Raw genomic sequence first — 23,419 nt, forward strand, 5'->3', positions numbered from 1 at the left:
AATTCAATAGAAGTGATTATGCAGGCTTCTGTGATGACTCAAAGCACTAAGATATGAGGGCAGAAAGGACAGGTTTTTGTTGTGCTCCATGGTATGCCACTTTAATACCTGTGCAAGATACATACTGACATTCTGATGGCCTTCCTGAAAAGAAATGTTGACAAGAACTGACTTCCAAGAGGTAGGTTATGCAAGCACACCTCCTTCTGTTTAAAGGTCAGAGTAGTTTTAGAAATAAAGAGCCTTCCAGCAGACCTCTATTATGCCTTTGATCCATCAGTGTCGTGTCTGTGGATCACATAACAGAAAATGTCATTTAAAGAGTGAGTCAACACTCACGGGCATCTCAGGCTTTCAGATTTAGCGTGGTAGTGGCAATACGGCATGAGTGCTGACCAACACAGCGGTGTCATCTTGACCACTTCTACAGTATGAGTCAAAATCCCAAGTCCCAAAATCCAACAAATCAAAATCCACCAAAAATAGTTTATACAATGGAAGGTGAAGTCTGCTATTCAAATCCATTTTTGAGTGCCCTCAACTCCACCCCTCTTGCCTTCCATACCGGGGTATTGCACCGCAGATATAGTGTCCTTGTGAAATCACCCAATGTATAACTATACCACTATATACTATAATGCATGCGTTTTATTTAGGCTGCACAAAATAACACCATATGTGTTTAGTGAAACAGTCTGGCATAATGATGGTGCAAAAAATTTTAGGGAAAAGAATAAACCATAACCAAAAGAAACAAAAAAAAAAGTACACAAAAAATGAATGCTTGACTGGCAAACAAATTAAGTGACTTTGAAGGGAAATAATCCTTTCATAGATTATGATTTAGGTGTTATTGGGTTGCAGCAGCTGAACCAAATTCAACTTGAGACAAGAAAACATGGCCCTAGAATCAATCAGAGGCTCCTAAGCATAATTTTCCTGAACACTCCCATGCCAGCTAAATGATGGTGTTATGATATAAAAAAACAACAACTCCAAAACACAAAACTACAGCATAAACCAGAAATAAAGGAAAGGACAAACTCTTAGGGCCAAACATAAAAGCGCTATTGTAAGATTTTCTGTTTGAACTTTTCCAATTGATCTCAGATGCACCCAACCAATGGGCAATGGATACACAACCATCAACTTTTGAAGCAATGAAAAGACCTAAAAAAAAAATGGTGGTTCATCTGAAGTCAGTCGCTGGAAGCATAGTGGAAGCATAGGCTGCAAGGTGAAAAAAATGAACCTGGGAAAAGCTTTTGTTTTGACGAAGCCACTTTGGGTTAAAGAACAATTTGCTCTCTGAGCTCCACCCCAATCTGGCTCCGGAAAAACACCTTATTTGCCCACGCTTTTGAGGAAAGGAACCCCAGGCAACAGATGAGAAATGAGGAGACATTTGTCTTGAGGGGGGTCAGGTGGAAAAATGCAGAACTCTGGGGTGCCACATAGCCTCCATCAGGAGGAAATAAAAGTGGTGTTTCGTTTGAATCCAGTGCTCTGCACCCTTGGAAACTAAGACGGGGCAGCACTATTCGTCTTCAGCGGCCGTGGCAGTAGCCTCGGGAACCTCTATTCCAAGTTTCCTCTCCTCCTTTCACTCAGCAAAAAGCAATCAGTGCATTATGGCTGTGAGAATCACCTCCAGTGAGGGCAGAGGAGGCATTTGTTATGCTTAAAAATGACTGTAAGTGTAGAACCTGTTACGGAAGCTCAAATGTTCCTCTGTCAAAAAAGAAAAAAATCTAGGGGACGGAGATCTTTGACCTTTCGTGTTATCTGAAGAGCTAATGTGGCTTTGTTGGGTCACAAGGCGACTGTGGAATGTGGAGTGTGTGCTTTGGTAGGTCAGCCGCTAATCTCTGCGGGAAGCCAGCGAGGTGGCAGACTCAGAGGTCAAAGATCAGGGGTCAGAGGTGAAGTTAGAACAGCCCTGCTGGCACCAGCAGAGCAAAAGTACCCAGGGCGTTGTCTTTTGTACCTTGCACCTCCCAGAGCCTCTCTAGGTTCAGCGCGCCGTACAATTTACACTTTCCCCCTGCCAGCCCTGAACCCCACATCCTCATCCAATACTGGGGTCAAGGATGAGTCAACAGGACAATGGCACACACACTGTGGGTTTTATGAAGGGCCACGGTTTCATATCTCAGCAAACATCTCAGTAATCTCATCATGTGCTATTCAAGGTGAATAAAGTCTCCTGCCACCACCCTGGGGCCCGCATTTAAAGGGTGACGAGACATGCACTGACTTCAAACGGTATATAAAGCGGTCATTTGCGCTCTCATATAACACTGTGTCATTTCTGGGGTATGTTTTTAGTGTTTAGGCGGACTGTGGCATTAATTACGACTGGCACTTACAAATTCGTTTTCGAAATAATTTCATTTTAGTTTGATATGCAATGACACCCCGTTTCATTATTTGGTATTTTACTTTGTATGTTATGCTAACTACGCATCCAGTCTTTTCTGATGGTGTGCAATTATTTGTAAGCCCATAGCAATGACTGCCAGCTCATACATACCCTACTGCTAGTCAGTACCTAACATGTGCAAATTAATGCATGCAAGGTTGCCAGATACATGATTGTATATTGTAAAAATGCATCAACACAGAAACACTGCAACTTTCTGAAAAGTGTTTACAGTGGCACAAAAAAGTACTGGGCAGACACAGATTGAACAAGCTGCCCCACTTAAAAAGGTGAGAGATTTTCATCATAGATACACAGGAAATCACATTGTATGATTTTTTGAAAAAATGTATTGTACATGGTATTTAACACCTACAAACAAACAAGAATTCTGGCCCTCACAGACCTGTATCTACTTTTTTAAGACGTTCTTCTATCCTTAACTCATTATTTGTATAAAAAAAAAACACGTGACCAAAACAGTCAGACTCCAACCTCCACAATGGACAAGATCAGACATCTGTCTAAGGACAACAGGACAAGATTCGGATGAGCTAATTTACAACAGACAAGCAGCTGAGAAGAGATCACAAATATTAAAAAATGCAATCACTGACAATCTCCCTGGACCTGGGGCTCCATGCAAGATCTTACCATTACAAATGATATTGAGAACATTGAAGAACTACACAGGGGGAACTGGTCAATGACCTGAAGAGAGCTGGGACCACAGTAACAAAGGTTCATTTTAGTAACACGCTATGCGGCCATGGATTAAAATCCATGCTTAAGAGAGCACGTCCATGCCCGTCTAAAGTTTGCCAGAAATCATTTGGATGATCCAGAGGAGGATAGGGAGAATGTCATGTAGTCAGGTGAGACCAAAACAGAATTCGTGTTATGAAGGGTAAGAATGCTGAGATGTATCCCAAAAACATCATACCCACTGAGAAGCATGGGGGGAACATTATGCTTTGGGGCTGCTTTTATGCAAAGGGGACTGGATGCCTGATCCGTGTTAAGGAAAGTATGAATGGGGTCATGCTTTGTGAGATTTTGGACAAAAACCTTTTTGGGCAGTGGTGGCCTAACGCTTAAGGAAGCGGCCCTGTAATCAGAAGGTTGCCGGTTTGAATCCCGATCCACCAAGGTGCCACTGAGAAGCCACTGAGCAAAGCACCGTCCCCACACACTGCTCCACGGGCGCCTGTCATGGCTGCCCACTGCTCACTCAGGGTGATGGGTTAAATGCAGAGGACAAATTTCACTGTGTGCACCGTGTGCTGTGCTGCTGTGTATCACATGTGACAATCGCTTCACTTTCTTCTTCCTTCCAACAGTGAAGACAATGAAGATGAAACGTGTCTGGATCTTCCAGCACAAACGCTTGACCTCTGTCATTGCCAACCAAGGTTTCATTACAAACTTTTGCTATTGACCAAATACTCCATTTCAAAATCTTTGAAAATAATACAGTAAGATTTCCTGAATTTTTATTCACATTCTGTCTCTCACAATTGAAGAGTACCTATGCTGAAAATTCACTTCACTTTCTTGCACAATCAATTGGCTCTTGACCAACTGTCTATAACTATACCTATTATAGACAACGCAATTTTTTTCCAAAATATTAAATAAATAAATAGATAAATAAATAAATTAATTAATGCCCAATCTGGTAACAATAATCATAAGGACCTTTCTCCTCCCATCTTACTTTCCCCTTTGTTTTATTTGCTCATAACACCACTTTACTGTGGCGACGATCATTTCACATCATAAACGTGATCTTATAATTGGTAGCAGTCAGTACCATGACTGCTACCAAACATTTACATTACATTACACACCATACATTAGCACATTAGCACAAAGATTTAAAAAGGTTTTTACACTTACCAGGACACCTCCAGAGATGGCCTCCTGATGGTGTTGAAGAAATGCCCAGGTAGAAGGTCAGCAATAAGCTCTCCTTTTTTCTAAGCCTACAGAGGATGGAAAGCCACAAAATAACATCAGTAAAGGACAGACGGAGACACAGTACACACACCTTATCCACGGGCGGGTTTTATGGAACATGCTGCATTTTGGGTTCTTTATGCCTGATGCGGATGCACAGCATGTGTGTTCAGACAGTCAATCACCCTCCCGTGGCTGCTTTTTTCAAGGGGCTCTCTGCCCGCCGCAACGTACATCAGTGACCTGGTGTCTTCCTTCCCTCTGAGACATTCGGTTATATGCTTCTATTATTATGCCATAGAAAGGGGCCTGTAATCAGGAAACTTGCCTGCAGTGCTGATGCTCCAGCCTTTCACTTGCCCTCCAAATACCAGAAACCTGTGCATTGCTATCTTATTACCAAACCTGTAATTAGGATAAATAGGTCGACCTTAGTAGCTGGGTTGTGTTTTATTCGCATACGTTTTAGCTTAATGCACCATAGTTGGCACCAGGACCAGTGAAACTTGCTTCCATGCATCAGTGCAGAGAGGTCATATGACTCAGTGGAAAAGGTCAAGAGAGTCCAGTAAAACCGTGATTAACCTGCGCCGGAAAATTCCATCAGCGATTCCCCAACCCCCACCAACGAGAAAAAAACGGGAGGCTGATCGTTCCCAGAAGATACAGACCTGCCGGAGACCTGCCATGTTTGCCCCTCCCCCTGTTCCTCAGCTCTTAATTGGTATGCTGACACCCTTGTTTGTGTCCAAACAGCTCAATCATCTGTGATTACAGGGCCAGATAGAGCCGTAATGGAAGTGCCGAAAGCCCACAGGAGATCCCCCCCCTGTCTCTGGGGGACGGGCGCAGCCACTCGGTCCGCTGCCTTCAGGACGTACACGTGTCACGCAATGTACAGCAGATACCCCCCGTTCACTGCACTCCGCCTTAATTAGCCATCCGGTCAATCAATCAATAAATCCATTAGACACCGAACATGTCAGCACCCTGCTATTTCAGCAACACCACCGCCTCTCCCCCTCCCATGGTCAACACATTCCGGAATCAACGTCCCGGCGCCAGGGATGCATGTGGCAGTAACTCGGCTCTAAAACAAATATATGCCCAGACACACTCTTCATCTCCCCGAGCACACAATGGAATACATTAATGGGGGGAAAGGCGGGGTTCACGTCAACACGACTCCAACGTCCCGGTAAACACACCTGCCCCTTGAACTGTGCATATAAACAACAGGCCAGTGAGATAATGACTCTTATTTACTTAGAGCCGCCAGTCACCTTTTTTTTCCTCATTATTCCGGCCTATTGCGGTGATTTTCTGGACGGGGAGGGGGGGGTTTGTTGGGTAGTTGCTCGAAAATGACACCGCAAGAAAGTCGGCTTCGTGCGTGAATGAGTAACGGGCGAGGGCCTTTCAGCAATCACGTCATTAGATTACGGGCCGCTCTCTTTCCAGGAGTAACCCCCCCGGTTAAAGATATAAACTGCATCCCGTTCCGCTCCATTACGGCCTCGCGTCTCCCACTCGGATAATGCAATTCACAATAAAACACGGGGCGCTGATGGAGCGAGATTACACCGCGCCGTTAATGCTGCTGATGACAACACCCGACTCGGCAGTATTATCTCTCTCTCTCTCTCTCTCTCTCTCTCTCTCCCCTATCCCTTTTTCCCTCAAATGCACTCCCGGTCACTCCTCTGATTACGGCCCATCATGCCAGTACGTTTGGTGGTGGTGCAACCGTAGAGGGTCTTCATTTTCCACTCTTGGGTTGGGCCAGACGTGTGAAAAACCAAGCGCTATTTTTCCGGCCAGCGCGGTATTTAAACTGCTAAACGAGCTTCCTCCCCGGCGGCCCCGAACGGGGGCAGGTGTTACTTCTCCGCTCCTGCTGGCAGGTGCCACCGTGGCTTAGCCGTCTGAAGCCATGTGTTTGCTGCGCCGCTCTCTCGCGTTTCCGTAAAGTCTGTGAGCGAACAAGCGAGCAGCAGGTGTGCCCTGGGCGAGACGACTCACCGACAAAAAAAGCGGCAAATTTGGTGTAGATGATGTGTGCAGAGATGCTCAGCCATCACTTTCTTCATTATGTTAATGCACTGCTGGAAGTGCCGGGAACTAAGCATCGGGGTGAGGTCAAAGGCGTCCTCAGGATTTACATAAATAAACAGATAACACAAGCCAGAAACACATGTCTGCATACATATTATAAACTTTAGAAAAACATGCATAAATAACATTAATTCATCTCACATTTGGGTGAGAGCTATAATTCTATAATTATAGGTGGCCTAGCGGGCAAGGAAGCGGACCCGCTATCAAAAGGTTGCCACTGAGGTGCCACTGAGCAAGGCGCCGTCCCCACACGCTGCTCCCCGGGCGCCTGTCATGGCTGCCCGCTGCTCACCGAGGGTGATGGTTAAAAGCAGAGGACACGTTTTGTTGTGTCACCGTGTGCTGTGCTGCCGTGTTTCACAATGACAAGGTGGTAGTAGCCTAGTGGGGGTGGTAGTAGCCTAGTACAGGGTGGTAGTAGCCTAGTGGGGGTGGTAGTAGCCTAGTACAGGGTGGTAGTAGCCTAGTGGGTAACACACTCGCCTATGAACCAGAAGACCCAGGTTCGAATCCCACTTACTACCATTGTGTCCCTGAGCAAGACACTTAACCCTAAATTGCTCCAGGGAGACTGTCCCTGTAACTACTGATTGTAAGTCGCTCTGGATAAGGGCGTCTGATAAATGCTGTAAATGTAAATGTAAATGTAAATGACAATCACTTCGCTTTCACTTTCATAACAACAAGAAGGTAGTTGGTTTCTCTTCTTCAAGTTGCCGAGGGCCCCTTCTTTTTTTGTGAATCCTGAGGATGTTTGTGATTGTGCCCTCAGAGCTGACAACCGTGACATATAAACGCAGACAATGGCATCTCCTGAGCAGCATAGTAATAATAATAAAAACATTTCCATATTTTAAAGAGAATAAATGAACATCTCTGCACCAACTGCACCCTCTCTCTGTCACCACCCCTCATTGCTACTGCGTCTACTTCAGCAAAGCTTTTTTATAAGGAAAATTCGTTTTCTTAAGATCCTTGAGTTTGTCTAACGGCCAGTAACCTTTTTTAATGATTTGTTTCTTTTGCTGTTGACTTTTCTTCACCCTCTCGAGCCGCCATTGTCTCCGCCGCTAATGCTGTCCTTTTCCTCCACGGCATGGAAATGCAATTTCTTCAGGTTTCAGTGGCCAAATTAGATCAGCACCCAATAGCCATTAGCCTCTCCATTTAAAGTGATCCATGCAGTCATAGCGGCTGTTTAGAGTTAATTATACCGCCTGTCTACGTGTTGCCAGTGGACATCAGGCAGCGAGATGGAGAGATTATCGAGATCTATTTTTTTACTGGGACCCTTACTCTTCACTTCCACAAAGGCCAGGAGGAACACAATAAACCCGAGGCGCCGGATATGGGCCGGAGCTGCTTCGCTGTGATAAGGGGAGATGACAAAACCATTGATTTATCCAGCAGAATAAAGGGAGGGGGAAACAGAACGCCTCTCTTCACGCTCGTACAAAGATTTGATTTATTAATAAATCAGGTTTCCGGCGCCTGTGCTTTAGAGAATTTGGACGTTGAGACTTAATTTAGTTTTCCATTGGCTTGTTCAGTTATATCACAGACTAAAGGGGGGAAAAATAATTAAGCTTTTGAATAGATACTTCAGTGGGCAAGAGGCAGTTATGGATAGTGAGTGGGAGACTGAGTTATTGATTTAAAAATTTACTATTTAAAAAAAAAAATTCATAAGTGCACATGCAAACACACACGGTATCTTTATCTGACATTTTCTCCAGATGTCCATTCAGCAGAGCCCATCCACTGGTCTCCAAGCAGTGGGGTAGACTGGAAGCCTGAATAATTTACTCGTGCACATTTATGTCCATCACAGTTTGTGCTAGACCATCACGCAACTGCCTAATGCGCCGTGCCTTCCGTCTTCTAGGCATTCACGCCGTCCAGGTTTTGCATTAGTCTCCCCTGCTTTTACCCGCGCGCCCTTTGCCATTTTTCAGTGTCCGGACAATTCTGACGTTCCCCTTTGAAGAGTAATTCAGAGGGAGGATCTATTTTAAGCCTTCGCTGACCCCACCACCTTCCATAAATTTTTATCACTTGATCTGTGCTACAGTGTGCAGAATGACCTGGAAGGTTTGGACTGTTTTTCAGGATTATTTGTTGGTTTCAAAAGAAAGAAAGAATGAAAAATACAGAAAGCCCCCAAGGGCGGCTGCAGCACAACAGGGAGTGAGTTTGGACTAATGAACATCAATCTTCGAATTTCACTTTTATCATGACGTGCTGATCGCCGCATTTGGAGAGGCAGATCACCCTGACCGGGCAAACACAGATGAAGCCATCACAGTCGTCGGGCTTTCGCGTAGGGAGCCTCCGTTCAGATTGACCCTGCTGCATATTTTATTCCATCCCTCCCTCTCGCCCTCTCACTCCATCTCTCAGCCTGCCGCTGCATCCTTACTCAGCAATGTGTGTGGGGGGGGGGGGGGGGGGGGGGGGGGGGGGGGGGGGGCGACAGAGCACAGCACTTTGGGGAAATTGGCCAACCACTCCCCCGTATACCACAAAATACGGACAACAAATGACGTGCTGAAGGGAAAAACATAATACACACCCCCACCAAAAAAAAAATTCCGAACACGATGCATCAAACAAACCCTCGTTTAAAAAAAAAAATCATCATTTATTACAACGCTCCAGGAATAATTTTGTAAATTCCTTGTGTTCACCACTGGGCACCCTAAAATGCTCCAGGCTCATTCGTCTGTATGTTGAGACACTGGCGAAAAGAGCTAAATATAGTCCCACTTATAGTCCCACTGGCCTCGCTATCCCCAGCGATGAACAGGTCTCCCTTGTGCTGTTTACAGGCACGTACGCGCTGTGGTGATTAAAAAAAAAAAGAGGAAGGAAGGAACCTGCCCACCTCTCTAGGAGGCAGGACCTTTAAAGTGAAAAATAAGCGGACTGAGCCATGACGTGCATTAGACAGCCAGAGACCTTTACCCACAGCTGGGGGATGTAGTTCACTCTCCAGTGGCCTTCACACAAAAGTGAAGCAGTCAAGCAGTCACAGCGTTGAAACCATTTAACACACGCCGAGCAGCGGATGCATATAAGAGAACCAGCCGGGGCTGGTTTTAACAAAGCATTAAGCCCCCAGAAGAGCAAGTCCCCTTTCCGTCAAGGCCCATTCAAAGCCACAGCCTAATATTGAACTTTTTGAGGAAATGAAAGCTTTGGTCCAGAAAAGCAGGTTAAAAAGAATTATCGACTACATTTCAGACATCAACAGAAGAAGCCCACATTTGAAATGTTCGTCGCACGCTTACTACAATTGTAAACATACGACCATCCATTTCGATGTCAGTGTAGCTTCACTTCACTATGAACAACCAGCGACTTAAGTGTGCGTTGCTGGTGGACAAAGTTCATCTCTGTTCCTGCAGGCAATGCAAATGCAACCAGACAAAAATGTTTTGGGAGGAGCCCGCTCCAGGTGGTTAGTTCCACTGACTCTGTCGTGAAGTCCAAAGATTTGCAAGCTGAGCCATATTTTGCATCGGGGAATCTGATGTCGGGGAATCTGATGGGAATCGACAATTCTGCGTCCTGTTCTCCCATCCCTGGTAAGACAGCCAAGGTCTGATTTTTGTCTTTATAATGTAGGTACCCTGTCCCTTCCCCCTGGAATCAAATGGGGCTTCATAAACATGACAAAATATAATGGCTCAAACTTAAGTTCATTCTGTTAGTGGCGCATTATCAACTTTTGGGGTATATAAGAGAAATGTAGCATGTTGCTTACGGGACTGGCATTGTTCTGAGGCAGAAAATGTACCAGCAATGTGGAGGCGTCCATGCACCAATTTTAACCACAAGCCTTATTTTTACACATATTTTCTGAAGTGCCACTCACTTGCCTTCCAAAGGAACCAGATGTTCTGTAATGCTAACAACCCGCCTACAGAGTGACAACGCAGTTTTACCACTCCAAGCCATTTGTTTGCGGCATTAACAACAGCACCTAGATCAGCAGGGGTCTCCCAATTGTTGTGAGGGACAATGGGCTGAAGACCACCTCTCGGACAAGACAAAGCTTTGACCTTAGACCCTAACTTCTCCTCCTTTACCCCCAACAGGGCTCTTCTACCACTCATGCACCACACGGGGGGGGTTTAGAGCTCAAGCTAAGAGGAGTCACACTAAACTGGCTTACACATCCCTCATTCCACTTTCCTTTAACTTGACTAAAAAGGGGTGACACTTGACAGTGATACCGGTCTCACCGAGGAAATGCAACTTCTTTGTAGATCTCCAAGAACTCCAAAACTTGATTCCAACCATCAAATAGAATCACATTAGCTCAGAGGAGCTCAGCTGTTATGGTCTCAACTCTGGTTTCAGAAGCATGTTTGCTATGGACATCCTGCTGATATCAGCATGGAAACTGGTATGTTGGTCTGCTAAGGAAATGCATGGACATGAAAGTTTTATTCTGACCGAATCTGGTCCACAGCGAGCTCCGTGAAGAGTCCCGCACCAGACACACTCAACGTTGCCTCAATGCTGAATGTCTGAGTGAACATGTTGTACTGACAAGGTTTCTCCTCTGGCTTGATGTTGCTTTCTTGTACTGCAACGGAACAAAGGCAGTTAGTGGCTAAATATTTCATGGGGGAAATTTGGATTAATATTTAATATTGAGCACCATTTCCCCATTTTCGTCTTTGGCTCAAGCCAAGTTCAAGCCATAGCACTGTATGCTGCCAATGGCGAGTCCAATGTCTAATGCAACAGGAACTTTGGCTTTTAGCACGTTGCACTAAATCACAAAAGCCACTACTTAAAAGTTCTATAAAAGTGGGGCATTGCATTGCTGTATTTGATTTGCCCTCATTACAACCTACAGCAGCGAGGGTCTCAATGTCAGTAAATCTAATGGCTGCTGAGGAAAGTAATCACCGAGCTGGACAAACAAACAGTGGTGTGCAATCAATCAGCAGCGTGAGATTTGCTCTTAACCTAACGAGTCAGGCAGGCAAGATGCTTGTATTTTCATGACACTTTTGGCCACCGCTGCAGAATTTCAGTACGCGGCGTGTTTCTGGGTGGAGAGTGCATTTCCCACAACGATGCCATAAAGACCCCATCTCTGGAAACCTTGCCCAAGAGGCGGCCAGGTTTGCACTGATGCATGCACTGAAGTCGAGGGATATTGATCTCGATCTTGATCTTCACGTATCAGGTTGCATAACATATCTGACATCAAGGTACTTAGGCCCCCATATTGTTTTGCGCCCTCAACCCATCTGAGCCCCATAGACTCTCAAAATAGACAGAGGGAGGATTTGTTTTTAAAATTGTGATAGTTGAGATGTCCCCTGCCAGTTGAATAGTCCAGCGAAAAGTCACAATGGAAAATGCTAAAGAGAATGGGGCGCAATATGATTAGTAACAAAAGCCCTTTGGCAAGATTTCCCATTAAGACCTCAGGAGTGTGAGCGCCTGCTCAGGTAAACAGCTTATTTACTTCTCATTGTGTGTGTCCATGGGCCGTAAATTTGCACCTAATCACACACTCAACCCTTTCTGGGCGACTACATGGAGAATCCATTAGAGTTATGAATCGAAAGGCTTAGAGGCTGCTGAGGTGTATCTCTGAGTTCAGCAGTGGAAGGGGGGCGGGTGTTGCACTTCTTTCAGAAGCACCCATGGGTGAAACAAAGGGATTTCACCCATGAGCAGAACAGAGGCAATCAGTTCATTCACATTAATGCGAGCCAGATTATATTTATGACATTTACCCAGGAGGAGAGCCAAACAAAGTGTGGGAGAGAGGGGCAGGCGCCACAGCAGTAATGGAACCGAGCTGGAATATGAGTTTCTCCCCCAGCCCTTCATTAGAGGAAAGCCATCAGTCACCAGGCATATATGTGTGTTTAGGGAAGAGCTTGTGTGAACGTGACCGGCTCACGGTTTATATGTCTATGTTTAATTAGATTTTAGATGGTATTGATTTGTTTTTTTGCCTCACTAAAAGTACGAAAAACTAAGTATGAATGATTGCCATTATTACGCTTCATTGTCACTCAGAATATTATTTTTCCTAAAGAAAAACTGTATTTAATATTTTAAATCACTAATTTGATGATGGTAATGAAAATGTCTGTAATGTAGATCTCACATAATCCTTTGCACATGTTTATATGCAAAACAATAGAAAATACTAAAACATAATATGTTACACCCACAATGTCTACTGTTTCTGAAAGCAATTTATGAAATACATCTTGGACATTCCTCCCAGAAGGTATCCCGGTATTGTGATTTGTGTGTTTCCTCCAGAGGCAGAACTCATAAAAGGAGTTAAGTCACAGCCATTAAACACATCATTCCCAGGAACAACATTTATTCCGCACTTCAGGGCTCTCTCCAAAACTCCTCCGCTCCCCTTGTCCTCCTACCAACGTGTGTCTACCTGTGAGATGAGTTTGGCGAGCCATGGGTATGTAAATCCGATCTGGCCAGCACACATGGGGAAAGTGTATTTATAATGGACCTTATTGCTGTTTTTTTTTTTTGTGTGTGCATTATTGCAAGAGGGGAAAAAGAACGAGAGACAAATTCATACAAAGTGACAAAAGAAAGATGAGAACTGAAGGACAAATGTGAGTCATAGAAATCTGCCGACACACAGACACATTCATCACGCAAGTTAATGTGTCTAAAGTTAAACAGTATGGGAGTGGGTGGATGCGTGCGTGGGAGACAGACTGCTCAACGCGGCGGGTCGCGGGCGTGAGTCTCCATCAGCAACATCTGCTGCGAGGACGTTGGGGGGGATGTCGCCCCGTGCTTGGTGCTTCGTGGGAGAAGAATGTGGTTTAATGAGCAATAACCTTTCCAGTGCCCATCAACCAGTCACATGGTACGTGCGCAGCACTCCCCACAATCATTCTTAAGCCAGAAATATTATAGGTTTAAAGCAGCTCAGGGGCTCCAACTGTGCAAGCAATCTGTTCCCGGAGCTCAGCAGAGATTAAAAATAAACGAAAAAATGACATGGCAAATATGACATCCTACGGAACACTACCTGAATCAGGTCGTTCGGAGCGTAAATGTTTAAATGAGAAGAGTGGCGTCTCTTACCTTGTCTTCCGCAAAGTTGATCAGAGCATCAGCTCTGTAAGAGCGTCAGCTCTTTTTGCTACGAAGTTGAGGATGGCAGAGGGAAAAAAAAAAGTGTTTTGGGGGGGGAGGGATCCAAAATCCAGGAGGAAAGGAAAAGAAAAAGGGTTAAATCCAGCGAGTTTCAGGAGACCAGGTGCACGCTCCAGGTGTATGGCTAGGAAGAGCCAGCAGAGCGGACTCCACCCGAGAAAAGCATCCACCCTCAGCCTGAAGACACGCACACACAGTAAGAAAAAAGGTGAGGAGAGGACTCTGTCAGAGCACAGTCCAATCAGGAGAGGATGACAGAGCAGGCTGAATGGACTTCACAGCACAGGCTTCAAGCTGAATGAGGACAGGCTCACTGCCCGGGGAAAGTGCAGAGATTCTTCTTCTTATTCTTCTTCTTCTTTTTTTTTTTTTTTTTTTTAACTCGCACACACACAGACACACACTCGGACGCGATCCAGTCCCCCGCTTTCCTCCCGTCACTCTTGATCTGATCTGCTCTGCAGCGCCACGCTCCCTTTCTGACTCCGGCACATGAGGTTGGTGGCTGTCGCTCTCTCGGCATGCACTGCGCTCAGCTGCTCGGTGGGAAAGCCACGGTCCATCTGGCCCCTCCCCCAGCAAGCCGGGCCCCACCCCCATGGTAGAGCAGATGCTCCCCACCCCACCCCCCCTCTCATTGCCACAGCCAATTAGAGGGGGGGATTCATATTCATGATCCCTGCCTTCCCCTCGCATTCGTGGTGACAGTGAAAATGCCACAGGTTCAAAGACAGGGACGGCGCAGAAACGCATCGTCACGATCAGCACACACACTAACACTGGCGGCGTGATGGGGTGCCACGACTGTGCGTCTCTCAGATGTCCCTGAAGGACAAATAAACATCCGCCAGATCAAAAGTGCAAAAGTAAATTGCAGTCTGGTGAACGTGGGGAGATGTTCGTCATTGATGGAAATTTATCAGGTGGACCAGACACTCTCCCCCGAAGACAAGTCCTGAAGATAACAACAACCATAGCCTCAAGTACATTTGAGGCGAAGGAAATCACAACCGAGCTAGAAATGTTTTTCGGGTCAGTCATGGATCCCAGCAAACATTCCCCTATCATGTTCCCCACGCCAAAAACTGGCAAAAGAGTCAGTAGTGTAGAAAAATAGATAGCGAGATACATTATTGATCCCAAAGGGAAATTCAGGGACAAGGTTTGGCTCTGGTTAACAGGTCCTCCACGCACAGTTTAGTCAAGCAATGGCCATTTAATTGGACTGCTGTCATTATCGCGGTATACAAGCACGGAACAGGAATCAATTTATTGACTGATGCAGTTCCAACTCCACTACAGTAGGCGGCGATGCCCCGTTTCAAAATACGGCACCGTTTAGCTGCTGGGAAATTGGTACTGTGTGTTTACAATTATGAATGTGCTTCAGATTTGATTTTGTTTGGTAAATGATGCACTTCTTTTGACACTTCCAGGTCAAAATCTGGAGAGGGAATTGTGACTTGGCCAGCTTGGGTCCAGCACAGCATATACATGCAAGAGTAGATGAATCCAACTTTGAGAAATTCAATTTAGAATGATTTAAGAGAGATTGTCATGTAAACATGGAAATACAGACAATGTACTCCCACCAACAGCAGAGGAGACTCCTGGTACAGTTCTACAGACCTTTGATTGAGAGAGTCTTCATGTCCTCTACAACTGTCAGGGTTGGAAACATCTCATTCCCTTCAGCATGGTTGCCTGACAACTCCCGTACAGATACAACTCACCCTGGTCCCTTACTATTTCACAAACCCCCATCTCAGAAACTATAGCAACAAGATCTGGTACCTCAAAAGTTTATTTCCAAGATTAGTAAAGATTAGACAAATTAGTGAAGAAGCCTAATGCTGCTGCCTCATGAAGTGTGGGGACATGATGGATATCTGTTTTCTGTAGTCATTCTTGATTTAATAGCCTCTACACACTTGGCATTGATATGGTAATATATAATACAGTATAATAATAGGGTGATGTGACAAGAAGCGAACAGTTCTAAGTACTTCCATTCAAACCCTAGCATTCAAATGTGCCTCCACGTGCATTGTGGACATCACACTCTTTATAGCACATATATAATTTCCTAAAATATTGTTATTTAACACAGAAAATCACTTCAGTTCATGGTGCAGCCCTTTATTGTAGTCCACGGCAAACTCGCCAGCATGCTGCTGGGGCCAGAACACCTCAGAATATGGTCTAAAAGATCAGATCTATATTTATACTTGCACTGAGACATGTCTGCTTGTCATACGATCACCCCAGATGATTTATTAATGGGCAATTAAACATGCATATGCACTGTATAAACTCTATGTCTACATGTGTGGTAAATGTGTGACTCCAACTGCACTGGAGCAGACACCCCAAATAAATTTAGTCTAAAATAGACCTCCCTCTCTCCCATTCTCTCCTTCTTCTCTTTCTTGCCCTTTTGCCAGAAGGAGAGAGGCTGATGCTGGCCCATATGTGGCTGTCACTGTGGTATGAAGGGAAACGGACAAACCTACAGGACTGAACACAGCATGGGGTGGAGAGCAAACACACTCTGACAGGAAACGAAGACGTTCTGACGTTTGTCCCCATCATTAGTTCCCCTCTGCTTCTCCTCCTAGCATAAATACACACACAAACACACAGACATACACAAGCCCACCACGGACAAGCTGGTTACTCACTTCATACGGGCTTTTCTGGGAGCAGTCAGAAGGCATTACCAATAGGAGGCTGGTCAGAGACGTGGGCGATTGCACTGAAGCACTTCACACTACAAAAATGCAGTGCCGTGGCCTTCCCTTTTCACAACCACAAACTCACACACACACACCAGCACACACCTCACACATACACGACCAGACACATGTGCCTAAACACACACAAAGAAAACCTTTGGACAATCGGAAGTTGACAGTTTGCTGACAGCTGTTGACCAGGATGGATCTATTGATTTAACCAATGGGGGACTGTAGGTGGCATTTTCATTCCCACCCCTCTTCTCTGGTGTTTCTAGGGGGGGTTAGAAGACCAGAACCTCACCATGACTCGCCCCCGTATGGCCTATGAGTTCTAGACAATCATTTAATATTTGATGTGTCCCCAGTGGCTCGCCCAGTCTGTTAATGCCCATCTTTAACACGCGACCTGCAGACCAGAGGCCAGGACCCACTCCACAGGCAACTATCAATAATGCAAACACCACAAGCTTAATGTTCTACACCCACACAAGGTCTTTGCCCAACACAAACTACGAGCTACGGATCTCAGAACCGCCACGGAAGAGTCTCAAACTAGGTTAAAAGGTCTTCTAAAATGGCACGTTAAGTTACAGGCCAATCTTGCCATTTGCCATCTCATGAACTGTAACAAATAAACGGAGAAAAGAAGAACAGTGTTCCTTTATCCCATACTCGCATACTGAGATACCTATAGAGTTTGCCCGGAGTATTGCTCTTTTAGTTCGGCTTTGAAGGTCAATTCGGGAGACACCACTGGGGGCTCCTCACTGTGCAAGGTTGTCGGCGCCCGGGAACGGGAAGGCAGCTGGAGGCAGATGGCGATTCATAGGGCTTCACAATTCAGCATCTCATTAAAATCTCCCAGAGTTTAATATCAGCACAATAAAACCTAAACAGATGCATTAGCAGATCCATCCGCCACAAAGTACAGACAGGGGGCCCTTTTACAGGCCACTGGGGGCACGTTACACACCTAACACACACGTAGACGTGAACACGCACTCACACAAGAGCACATGTTAATGTATGCCGTAGTCGAGTTAAGATACGAAAAGAAAGTCTTTCTTTTACAGTATCAGAATCATTACCACATTAAGGAGCGAACACGGGCATAGGGCGAGGGGCTGAGATTTATCTATAAAGGCAAAGCTGTTTAAACTTGCATGCTTACAAAGGTTGCTTAAAAGCCCAGCCACAGCGTTCCTGATAAATGTCCAACCTTGTCAAGTAAAGGTCGTTTCCTCTCATCTTTTGTAAAGTCAAACAATGAAAGCGCGATCCTTGCCCCTCTCAACAATGCCGAGTTTACAATGAATGGATGAGATGAGAGCGGTGGACAAGAAACAACTGTGCCAATACTTGAGTGGGCAAAGGAGGCTTTCACAAATTGAATAAAAAAGTAGTTATCGACAAGCTGTCATCACCACACGGTTAAAAAAAAAAAAAGCCTAACAAAATGTCATCCTTTGTGATGCTCCTGACCATGAAAAAACCCTCATTGTGTGATTGCAAAATAATGCGCTATTGCAACATGCCCACAATGCATCATGCCCATGTTAATAAGTGGTTTGCCTCCACTCTGTTGTCTTAATGATGGCACAACAGCAAATAACATTAATACAATAATACTGCACAATTATGGCATAATTATACAATTTTCTATTGAGTCGAAATGCCTCATGGCACCACAAATGTCCTTTGTACTTTATTTTTATCCTTTTTTATAATATTTTCTAAATACTAATATATTCCGGACCACTGACATGATTAATCGCAAACAGATGCAATTCATCCAAGAAATCATGTTATGTAAGGCTCTGTTGTGTATTCCTATAATTATATTCATATCCGAAAATAGTTCCTGTTTTGGACTGTGTTGTGTTTTGTCCATGATGTAAATACTAATCAGCGGTCACTGACCTGATGTGAAGGCATTTATGGCTAATATTTTTATATTCCATTTCAGTCCATTTTTTAAATATTCGGAAAAAGGAAATGCATGGTGCAAGAGTGAGGGGGTGGCTTCTCCGTTTCTCCACATTCCCTTAAACTGGGGTGTGAGCTGTAAGTAGGCATCAAAGTCACAATTAATGAGGAACCACACCAGGTGACATGGAAAAACAGGCAAACAAATATTCACACAGCTGCTGGTGTTGCTTCTGTCCAGATGTATGTTTATGGTGCACCTGACATGCTTCAAGGCTTCCCCTGCACGTGTAGCCTGGCCCGGCCGCACATGCAGATGAGATTATGCCGCGGGCTGCTAATATAGAGCGTTTTTTTGCAGTGAGAGGCGTGGGGACCGTCTGTGGTTTCAATCTGGCTCTTCCCTGCTCCGCCACTGTCCTCTTGGAGCAGAGCTTATCTCCAGCGAAGCCCGTGAAACATTTTGACAGATGTTAGATGGCTGGATTGCTTCCAGTTTAATAACACCATCCCCCAGGGTACCGGCAGGTAAACTGACCCTGGCTTCCGCCGTGGACAAATGTGCGCAAATCTCCGTAGGAAATCTCTGTCCCCGATTCCCTTCCTGCATCTCGCTCCTTCTCGCCCCTAATCTCCGGAGGGGGTCTCCTGTTACCTTCCTCCTCCGTTTCCGCAGCATTTTTCACTCCGGCTAAGCCCAAGATGGATTCTTTTCTTTTCATTCGCCAAAATTCAAGAGGGATTACAGCGGGACCCCTTTCAGCTGCAAATGGTGGGCCCGTTGCATGAGTGACGGCGCCTCAGATAATCCCGGGAATTCTATTTGTGCCTCTTCCATCTGACCAGAGTCCCCAATTACCCTGGTAAAGACAGCCAAGCAAACAAGCAACGCATTTAAGCAGCCTGCCGAGCGCCTGGCCTCCGCGCTCATCCGCTAAAATCAATCAGCTGCTAAAAGTTAACCTCTTCCATACGACACCTAATTAGCAATTGGCGTGAGGCTGAGGAAGTAGTCGATACGCCAGGGTGGTGGTAGAAATCGGGAAAAGAGTCGGGGGCTGGTGAAGAGCCCTTTGGATGGTGCTGATGGATGTGAAATTGAGTTCGTAACCCACTGGGCAGCATCAATTTTTGTGTTTTTTTGAGGAGGCTGAGGAGGAAGCGCAAGACTGGATGCTGCCATAACACAATAGGGATCATTGAATACAGGAGCTTAAAATGAAAAAATATAGACATAAGTCACTCCGGCTGGAAACACAGAGTGCTACCCAGACCTACCGGGAGGCACTTTCACGTCATTTCAGGATGAATGGGAGTATTTCAGATGTCAGATAGGTAAAAATGTCAGATTGGTAAATTATCGTTTAAATCATCTGCATTTAAACTGCCACTTTGCAATCAGTGGCAGTCAAGAGTGGTTTCTGAAAACCAGATTAGACCTAATCTGACACTGAATCACCCTCTAAAAGGGTTTTAGCGCAGCATTACAAGATAATCGTGGGTCTTAAGAGTGATTTCCATAAACATTCATAATGTTTTAACAACCAACAACCAGTTTCCTGAACAAAGAACACAGAATTTAACTTTCAATCTGCTAACAAATGGTTCTGAGGGAGAAGTCACCAAATTTCCCAATATTTACATGGTTTACTTCACAATTGATAAAATGCCTGTCAATCTTGACATGAGTGAAAAAGAACATTATTTCAAGACATTATTTTGAGGCATAAGACAAAATAATAATTCAAATACTTTCAAATTGTGTTGAACTGAATTGAATCGTGGTCCTTTTGTAATTTTTTTCACAGTGCTTATGTTCTATCTCTTTTCTACAGTGGTGCTCCTATGTGCACCAGATAGGTCTGAGGGAGACCATGTAGACCATATATGACTAAGTGGGCTTTTAGGATCTATGACTTCAAATGCCAACAGTTACTTTAATGACCGAATGAGTGTAATTTTAATATTAGATTGTGCATTATTAGATTATTATAAAAACAGTACCATATTACTAGGTACTGCTTACAATACTTTTAATGTGTTACATATAAACAGAGCTACAACTATTAAAAAGCTGTAAGAAACGAGATAATCAATCAATCAATTCGACATATAATTTAAGATAAAAGCAGGCTAAGAAAACACTCCATTGACTCAAAACGAGCTCAATGAAAGTGTCGATACAATTAAACAAATTGTTCATGTACAAGCAATTTCACACTTCACAGCTCTGTGTCCACCAAATGGTTTTGTGGCAGAGGCAGGAGGGGGGGAAATAGTCCCTCTGAAGTAAGGATCAAAGCTTCAGGGTCACAGGTAGAGTGGCTTCAATTACTGCAGATGGAGCCCTCAACCCCGGGAAAAGAAAAATGAATTATGTACCCATGCAGTCAGTACTTTTTGGCCCAAGCGCAAGGTAATCGAAAACCCGCAGAGAGGACCTGAAAAAGCTTGTTGCCATGTTTAAGCGCACAGGTCCGTATACAAGCCTATATGTGTAGTATGAGATTGGACCACACCAAATGCCCCGTAATTCGGTGTTCCGGAATCCCTTCATGAATATGACTTATGAGAATTGTCTGCATTTGTTGAGGAAAACCTTCAGACGACCAGCATAATTTCCGCTCTCTAAAGCATCTGTATCAGACATTATGTCACGTATATCCCTCTTTAACCTCTTTTTCAACTTCAGAAGCACCTAATTACAGTAATCCCCTTCCTGCCTCTAATTTTGTGCACATGAACAACGCCATAATAACATCAAAGGTTATTTGGCACCGCTACCTGCAGTGGTAGCAGTCACTCTCGTTTTATTTTTTATAGGGTGGTAGTAGCCTAGCGGGTAACACACTCGCCTATGAACCAGAAGACCCGGGTTCGAATCCCACTTACTACCATTGTGTCCCTGAGCAAGACACTTAACCCTAAATTGCTCCAGGGAGACTGTCCCTGTAACTACTGATTGTAAGTCGCTCTGGATAAGGGCGTCTGATAAATGCTGTAAATGTAAATGTAAATGTAAATTTTATTAATTTTTTTAAGGAGTATTTGTCTGCTGGATTTAGGCCAGACGAAACGAGTGGGTTTGAAGATGGAATGTCTGAGCAACCAAACAGTAGGCGGTACATTAGAGATTGTGCATTAAAGCATTAAAGTTTAAAAGGCTGCCCCGATAACCTGGGAGAGGGGCATTTTTTCTCATGCTGCGGTTCGCCTGACAAGAAGCACCGGGACTGGAGCCTTGCTAGATAGGCTCCTGCCAACAGTAGGGACGGAGCTCCGGTTACAACGTTAAAATGGCGCCGAGGGGAACTCTGCAATGTCTCTCAGTTCCCACACTCAGCTCCTGAGCTTCCTGACAGCCCCTCTGCTTTCCCTGCTTCCTGTTTGTAGCACCGTGGTGAATTTAACCAGGGGATCAGTCGAACGTAACCCTTCCTTCTCCTTTCAAGTTCTTTCTTTGTTCTTTTATTTTTGTCCCCAAAAATCCAATCCTGTCCTTACAATGTAAAGTAACTGTCCAAAAGTAACCTATAATTAACCTCATTTAATTGCAACTTCTGGGTTTTACAAAGGCAGCCCACAGAGCCTCAAGAATCAAAAACCTGCTATTTTGGATTAATCATTGATAAATAAAATAAATACATGATTTTTTTTTTATATTGGAGAATTTATGGGAAATGTGGCACAGGATTTATCCTAAAGAATGTTCCCCACAGGACAATTTTGACCTTTATTAAAGCATGAAAGATTACTTATCTTGGTTCTTGATCTTCCTTTAGGTAAGCTGTCTGACCTCCTCATTTGGTCTATATGGAATACTTGCTCAATAGTTTTTTTTTTTAGCCACCGGACGGGCCTAGAATAGGAGCAGCACAAGAAGTCCACAGGAGTTTGCATGGTAATGTGCCCTGTACAAATTATTATGGCACCATCCCATGTCTATCACGAGCCTTGGCAGAAAAGTCTATTTCTCTCTGCACAAAAAAGGCTAAAGTTTTAAATAACCAAAATTACCTGATGTGTCTATTATATATTTATATTACTGCACAGTCTGCAAAGAACTGTAATTTTATTTAACAAATATTACATAATTTTGTTAATGTCCGATGTAAAGAATGTCCTCAATCTGTTGGCAGATTGTCCTGGTCCAGAGAGACATTTATCACTTAATTGCGGAATAACAATGCAATACACTTTTAAATACCATCATAACATTGTTTTTTTTTTACAAATATGTAAAATCAGTCTTCCGTATTTTGCTTTGTTAAAAACATGACAGACAACATGTCAACTCCACAATTAAAGAGTTTAACAGTTTTGTTGAAGATCATTTCTTTTTTTATAACATTTGTTTAATTTGAAGGAACTGCAGTCATTCAGTGGGGCAGAATCTGAATTCTGACTCAGACCTTGTGTGTGTGGAGTTTGCATGCTCTCCCTGTCTTGGTGGGGGTTTCCTCTGAGTTCTCCGGTTTCCTTCCACCGTCCAAAGGCATGCACACTAGGTGAATTGCTGACTCTAAATTGCATGTATGTGTGAGTGTATGAGTTAATGGGGTGTGTATGCACCTTGTGTTGGACTGACGCCCCAATGTCCTGGGATGGATGGCAGTAATGGATAGTGAGTGAGTGAGTGAGTGAGTGAGTCATTCAAGAAATCTTTCAAGGTGTAGCTGTGAAGTAAGGAATGAAAATAGCTAGCGGCTGTGCCTAAATGCAGAATCGTTTAAAGCTCCATTGGTAACAGAAGAGAATGCTGACAGAAAATAATTTATTAAAACTGGGGATGCTTCACTACGATGCCTGTTGAGACTCTGGGAATATCTTTTTAAGGAGCAGGTCTGCTAGGCGCTTTAAGCAGGCATGTTCGCCACAGCTTTCTGCTTTGCAAGCCTGTCCCAAATTCTTGGCAAGAGGCTAGAACAGGTGGTTGCAGCACTTGGAAATCGGGAAGGAACAGCAAATGAGCTAAAGTAATAATCTTCTAAATCCACCGTGGGTGTGTAACTGAAATACAAAACTAATAGATAGAAACATTGTGAAATATGAAGTGCATGGAGTGTTCATCCAC

At 44.4% G+C, this 23,419-nt stretch overlaps 1 protein-coding gene across 5 annotated transcripts in view; it reads right to left on the bottom strand.

Annotated features, from left to right (window-relative positions):
* large2 (LARGE xylosyl- and glucuronyltransferase 2) overlaps window positions 1-23,419 on the bottom strand; it is a 54,727-nt gene that overhangs the window by 21,470 nt on the left and 9,838 nt on the right. For 2 of the 5 annotated variants that reach the window (XM_028955690.1, XM_028955695.1), the window contains exons 1-2: window positions 13,610-14,212; window positions 4,322-4,407 (exon numbers count right to left, since the gene is read on the bottom strand). The gene's annotated coding sequence lies outside the window, so the exon portion shown is untranslated. Of the gene's footprint in view, window positions 1-4,321; window positions 4,408-6,403; window positions 6,459-13,609; window positions 14,213-23,419 lie in introns of those variants that run through there. The other 3 variants (XM_028955698.1, XM_028955693.1, XM_028955691.1) reach the window with 3 other exon arrangements.

Source organism: Denticeps clupeoides, chromosome 16 (assembly GCF_900700375.1).
Source record: "Denticeps clupeoides chromosome 16, fDenClu1.1, whole genome shotgun sequence".
Taxonomy (NCBI): domain Eukaryota; kingdom Metazoa; phylum Chordata; class Actinopteri; order Clupeiformes; family Denticipitidae; genus Denticeps; species Denticeps clupeoides.